Source organism: Choloepus didactylus, chromosome 21 (assembly GCF_015220235.1).
Source record: "Choloepus didactylus isolate mChoDid1 chromosome 21, mChoDid1.pri, whole genome shotgun sequence".
NCBI lineage: Eukaryota > Metazoa > Chordata > Mammalia > Pilosa > Megalonychidae > Choloepus > Choloepus didactylus.
In genome coordinates this window covers 17,872,861-17,879,410 of record NC_051327.1, presented here as the reverse complement: position 1 = coordinate 17,879,410, position 6,550 = coordinate 17,872,861, and the positions used below count along the sequence as shown (strand labels likewise).

At 46.0% G+C, this 6,550-nt stretch overlaps 1 long non-coding RNA gene across 1 annotated transcript in view; it reads right to left on the bottom strand.

Moving 5' to 3' along the window:
• LOC119518272 overlaps positions 1-6,550 on the bottom strand; it is a 28,215-nt gene that overhangs the window by 7,675 nt on the left and 13,990 nt on the right. The window lies entirely within an intron of this gene.

Here is a 6,550-nt window from a genome sequence, read left to right as displayed (position 1 = left end):
CTCCCTGTAGGAAGGCTGTTTCCTCCGAGCCAAAGCCCACTTCCACCTCCCCCAGTTCAAACGCTGCCCCCCACCCAGGGCGGCAGACTCCCGGCACCCCCCTGCCCAGGAGTGCCCTTGAGATGTGCATGTCACACCCCCAGGACACCCAGCCGGTTCCCACAGCCAAACCTCCTGGGACCGCAATAGAGGCACCCACAGCCCGCTCCTCATTTTTGGGCTGCCAGCACCCTGGGGCGGCCTCCGGGGCAGCACTGCTCCAGCCTCCCGCTGCCGCCGCACTGCAGGACTCCAAGTCAGCAGTCAGGAGCCTCCAGATCCGGCCCCCACGTCTCCATCCCTTGTGGCCGGAGCCTCGCTGTGCTCACACTAAGTGCCAGACCCCCACCCACCCCAACGGGAGCCAAGGGGGGGACTGGGTAAGGCTCAGGCTAGGGCAGAGCCCTGCATCACTACCATCAGCTGGGGCGTCCAGGCAGATCCCTCCCCTCGGCAAGACTGTGAACCCCAGGCATCACCCCCAAACCTGCAGATTCGTCCTGGCTCCCTCAGAGGATTTGTGCCTTGGAAGGGTCAGGGGTGGACCCAAGGGTGGAGTTAGGACTTGAACCCAGAGCCAGCCAAACTTCAGCCTCACCTCACCTCATCCCTCCCTCCCAGCCGGCCACCAGAGGCCACTTTACACACTCAACACTCAGGTCAGGTACCTGGGCCCAGAAACAGGCAACGGACACAGAAGGCTGTCATCCTTGCTGAAACAGAGGCCCAAAATACGAGAGAGGAGAGGGTCTGCACCCACTCTAAGGTACCAGTTGGACCCTGTTCCTGAGATGTTCCAGGGGTGGGGGTAGTGGGGCCAGTTAAGGTGAATTCAAGGGAGAAGGGCCAGAGAAGATGGCATGGCCACCACCCCAGGCCCCCTAAGGGAGGAGGCAGGAAAGCCCAGCAGCAGGAGGTCACACAGACCCCCTGCTCTCCCACGGGGCTGTCAGCAGGGCAAGGCCCTCAGGACTGGTCCCTCAGTGTGGTACATCCAGAAGGCCCAAACGTGGGGCGCTGGGGGGGTCACAGCAGTGTTTTAAGACCCTGGGCCAGATGCACAGAGGGCAGTGGCATTTTCAAGGTGGTTTTATTTGCTCCTCAGCGAGCATTCCGGATGCCTGCTCTGTGCCAGGCCAGCCCGGGGGGTGGCTGGGCAGGCCCAGGACAGTCCATTGCGGTGTGACATGGCAGTAACAGAGGGCTGGACCGTGGCCAGGGACCACCCGGAGGAGCTGCCCTGGTTGACTGAGAGGGCATGGTGGAGGGGCCGAGGTACCTGGGCAGCAAGGTGGGAGGTGAGACAGCCAGGCCCAGAGGGCCTTCAGGGCCAGAGAACGGGGTTTGAAACAGAGAGCACTGGGAGCTGGTGCCAGTCTGAAATGGGGGCTGAGGTGACTGGTTTTGGGTTTTACACAGATCACCCTGGGTGGGGGGAGGATGGAATAGAAGGGGCAAAATGAGGTCCGCTTGCCCAGGGAGGCCGCAGTACATCTGGGTGATGAGCTGCACCAGGGCAGCAGAGGAGGATTTGGAGAAGAGGGTGGATTCGAGAGCCAATGTGGAAAGATCATCCATAGACTGCCGGGAGTGGGGATGGATAGGGAAGGTTCGGTGGCAGCTCTGGTTTGAGGCCTGGAGGAGGGTTCAGCCCCTGCTGGGCCCACTTGGAACCCGAGAGGGCTGCGGAGAACATGGAATCCAGTCTGAGCGCCAAGAAGAGAGGGACGAGTCATCTCCAGCAAGCTGCTCCCAGGGTCTGCCGGCCTCGCTCTAGCCCAGGGTCACCTCCCACCCTCTGCTGTCAGATCTCCCAGTTTCCCCCTTCAGGTAGGAGATGAAACGGGTAATTCTGGCCCCCTAAAGTCTCCATGGCGAAGACGTCAGAAGTGTGGGGAGGCAAGATGCACGGCCGCTGACGATCTCTCCTCCCAGGGCCCTCGATTCAGACGGAGGTCAAGGGGAGGCCGGGACAGGGCCCCATGAGCTTGACCAAGGCTGACCTGGTGTGCAGGGCTCCCTGGTGAACCAAGGGTGTGGGGTCCTCCTGGAAGACTGTGAGTTCCTTCCTCAGCACCCCAGACGCCAGACTGAGTCGTGGGAAAATGCTCTGTTTTGCCTCCCAGACGTGAGGCTGAGGTTGTTCCAAGTAGGTCATTGCCATGGCAGTGGAGTGGCTCGGGGAGCAGGCGCCACACCTGTGCCTGCCCAGCAACATGGAAAGCAGGGATTCTAGGACCCAGAAGGCAGAAGGTTGCTTCAGAAATGGAATTGGTGTCCCAGAGATGATTCAAATATAGTTCCCTGTGGCAGACATGTTTAACTTAGACAAGCTCAAGCCCCTTTAGTAGAAGAAAAATTTCTGGGACCTAAAGGGGTTCTTACATGCTTAGGATTAAGAAAAAGTGAAGTCACATGCTAATGCAAAGTTTGATTAATGAATCTCAATCATTCTCCCAAAATCCCGTGAAAAGAAAAAAGATGCATCTGGCCAAAGTGGACATCTTGCAGCAGCCCCTCAAAAGGCCCTAGGTCAGGGGTTCTTAACCTCTTTTGTGCCTTGGACCAGGCAGTCTGCTGAAGCCTAACGAACTCTGCTTAGAATAATGTTTTAAAATGCATGAAATAAATATGTAGAGTTGCAAAGGAAACCACTTATACTGAAATTCAATCAAAATATTAAATACAATCAAAAGGTAATCAAAATATTTTTTAATTGGTGATGGGGTAATATATGTGCTCATTTATTAACATTTTAAATAGCAAGTTCTAGCAGCAGGTCTAATAACTACCATAATTTCAAAATACGGTGAATGTAAATATTTCAAAGATTCTGCAACAACCAAAATGTGATATGAAAATATCCCTTATTTCTCTTGGTGGCAGAGTGACAGGTGCTGCTAATGCTACCATGGTTTCTCCTTCAATTAAAGAAATGGAATTGGTGTCCCAGAGATGATTCAAATACAGTTCCCTGTGGCAGACATGTTTAACTTAGACAAGCTCGAGCCCCTTTAGTAGAAGAAAAATTTCTGGGAATTGTAACCTATAATAGTCTTTGAAATTTGCTCTCTACTTGTTAAATTACACTTGGAAAGTTATCACTTTTATGTATCTGTGTTATATTCTACAATAAAAAATATGATAAAAAATAACGTCTTCAAGGGACCTTATGAATTATAGGTCCCACAGGAATGGATTGAGATTAATTTTAAGTTAGAGGTTAACTAAAATATCAGTTACAGGTTAACTAAAATAGAGACATGATTTTATTCCCATTCAAGTCATGGGCCTCCTGAATTGTTTCCATGGACCATCCCAGGACCCCAGGTTAAGTAGCCTGCTCTATACTTCACCCCACTAGAATGGCTGTTATTTTAAAAATAGAAAATAACAAGTGTTGGCGAGAATGTGGAGGAATAGGAACCCTCGTGCACTGTTGGAATGGCTCAAGGGTTTGGCGGTTCCTCAGAAAGTCAGTATAGAATTACCATACGACTCGGCAATCCCATTTCCAGGAATATAACCGAAAGAACTGAAAGCGGGGACTCGAACAGATATTTGCACACCAATGTTCATCATAGTATTATTCACAATAACGAAAGACAGAAGCAACCCAAGTGTCCACCAACATATGAATGGATAAATAAAATGTGGTATGTTCAAACAATGGAATATTATTCAGCCACAAAAAGGAATGAAGTTCTGATGACACAGATGAACCCTGAAGACATGTTAAATGAAATGTCAGGCATAAAAGAACAAATGATCCTACTCATATGAACCAGTTAGAATAAGCAAATTCTTAGAGTCAGAGAGTAGATTACAGGTTACTAGGAGCTGGGGTGAGGGTGAGGAATGGGAAGGTAATGCTTAATTGGTAGAGTTTTGGTTTCGGGTGATGGAAACATTTTGGTAATGGATGGTGTGGATGGTAGCACAGCATTGTGAATGGAATTAACATCCCTAAACCATATACTTGAAAGTGGCTAAAAAGGGAGATTTTGTGTTGTTTATATGAACCCTGCTGTGGTGGGCTGAATTATGTAGCACAGAAAAACACTTAAAAGTAATCTCAATCCATTCCTGTGGGACCTATAATTCATAAGGTCCCTTGAAGACGTTATTTTTTATCATATTTTTTATTGTAGAATATAACACAGATACATAAAAGTGATAACTTTCCAAGTGTAATTTAACAAGTAGAGAGCAAATTTCAAAGACTATTATAGGTTACAATTCCACAGCTTCAGTTACTTCCTTATTATGAAACAAAACGTGTACAAAAAGGCACTATCTTCCAAAGCAGGATTTAACTAGTAGATACACAGGAAATTTCCAAAATTTGTATGTGTTGTAGTACCATAGTTTCAGTCATTTCCTTATTGTGAAATCTAACATATATACAAAAAGGTAAAGCTTTCAAATTACAATTTAACAAGTAGCTAAAAAACAAATTTCAAAGGATGTTATGGGTCATAGTTGAAGATGTTATCTTTAGTTAAGCTGTGGCCCAACTGAGTGAGGTTGGCCTTAATCCTACATTAAGAGAAAGCCACATGGAGAAAAAGAAGCTGGACCTCAAGGAACTCAGAAGAGAAAGCAGATGCCACCGTGCGCATTATCATGCGACAGAAAAGCCAAAGACCCAGGGGTCATCAGCAGCCAGCCCCAAAGCCACGCAGTCTGCAGGGAGAAGGAATCCCTTGCTGGTGCCTCGATTTTGGACTTCTCCAAGCCTCAAAACTGTGATTCCATAAATTCCCATTTTTTAAGCCAACACCTTGTGTGGTATTTGTGTTAGGAGCCAGAAATTAAGACACCTGCTCTAAAGAGTGAAGACAAATTGCATGTATTTGAAATAAAATGTTCAGAAATGGCTGAGGGACAGTGGTGTGATGAAGAATCAGCCTGCTGCCTGCAAAAAAGCCCTCAGCTGGTCTGTGACCAGACAGTCTGCTTATGCATGAATTAACCTTCTGGTTTCTGCTTTAGCATGATCCAGAATCCTGATCTCACAAAACACAATGGAGACGGGCCCAGGTCTTAGAGGCAAGAAGAGCTTGTGTGGCTCTGGACAACCTCTCGCTGACCTGATTCTCCCTGTGTAAGGGTGGATGGAGAAAGCTAATTAAAAGAAAAATTAAAGTTATCTATGCCTACAGAGCTTTGTGCATTATAATTTTTAAGTTGGAGCTTTTAAATTTGGACACATGTATTGTAAACTAATTGAGATTATAACTTGGCACTTGGAAGCTTCAAAGGACACCACCAAGAAAGTGAAAAGACATACCACAGAATGGGAGAAAATGTTTCTGAATTATATATCTGATAAGGGTCTAGTATCCAGAATTTATAAAGAACTCTTACAACTCAACAACAAAAAGACAACCCAATTTTAGAATAGGAAAAGGATTTGAATAGATATTTCTCCAAATGAGACATACAAGTGGCCAATTAAGTGCATGAAAAGATGTTCCACTTCATTAGTCATTAGGGAAATGAAAATCAAAACCACAATGAGCTACCACTTCACACCCACTCGTGTTGGAGAAGCTATGGAGAACAGGCACACTTGTTCACTGGTGGGAATGTAAAATGGTGCAGCCACTGTGGAAAGTGCTATGACAGTTCCTCAAAATGTTAAATATCTAATTACTGTATGACCAGCGATTCCACTTTTAGGTATATATCACAGCATTATTCACCATAGCCAAAAGGTGGAAACAACCCTTATATCCATCAACAGATGAATGGATAACAAAATGTGGTGCACACACACATTTCACCCATAAGAAGGAATGAAGTTCTGAGACACTGCAACATGGAAAAACCTTGAAAACTTGTGCTCAGTGAAATAAATAAGCAAGACATATAAGGACAAATATTGTTTGATGACACAAGAAATGTATAGAAATCACAAATCCACAGAGACAGAGTAGATTAAAGGGTACCAGGGGACGGGGTAAGGCGGGAATAGGGAGGGTATGTTTGGTGGTCAGGGAGTACATGTACATAAAATTATTTTTTAAATAATTAAACTATTTATTTTTAATTGTGGTAAAATATACGTAACAAAATCATTTTAACCATTATAAGTGGACAATTCTTTGACCGTACATGTACTACCAATACTATATAACTTTCACCACTATCTCCATACTATTTACATTATCCTAAACCAAAACTCATGCTCATTTAGCAGTAATTCCCCAATCCCTCCTCCTACTACCCCTGGGAACCACTGTTCTGCTTTGTGTATCTGTGAATTTGCTTACACTAAGTATTTCATATAAGATAAATCATACAATATTGGTCCTTTTGTGTTTGGCTTATTTCACTCAACATGGTGTACTGCAGGGTTCATCCACGTTGTAGCATGTACCAGCACTTCACTTCTTTTTTACAAATGAATCCTCTTCTGCTGTATGGACAGACCGCACTTCATTTATCCATTCCTCTGCTGAAGGACAGATGGGCTGCGCCCACCTTTTGGCTATTGTGGATAATA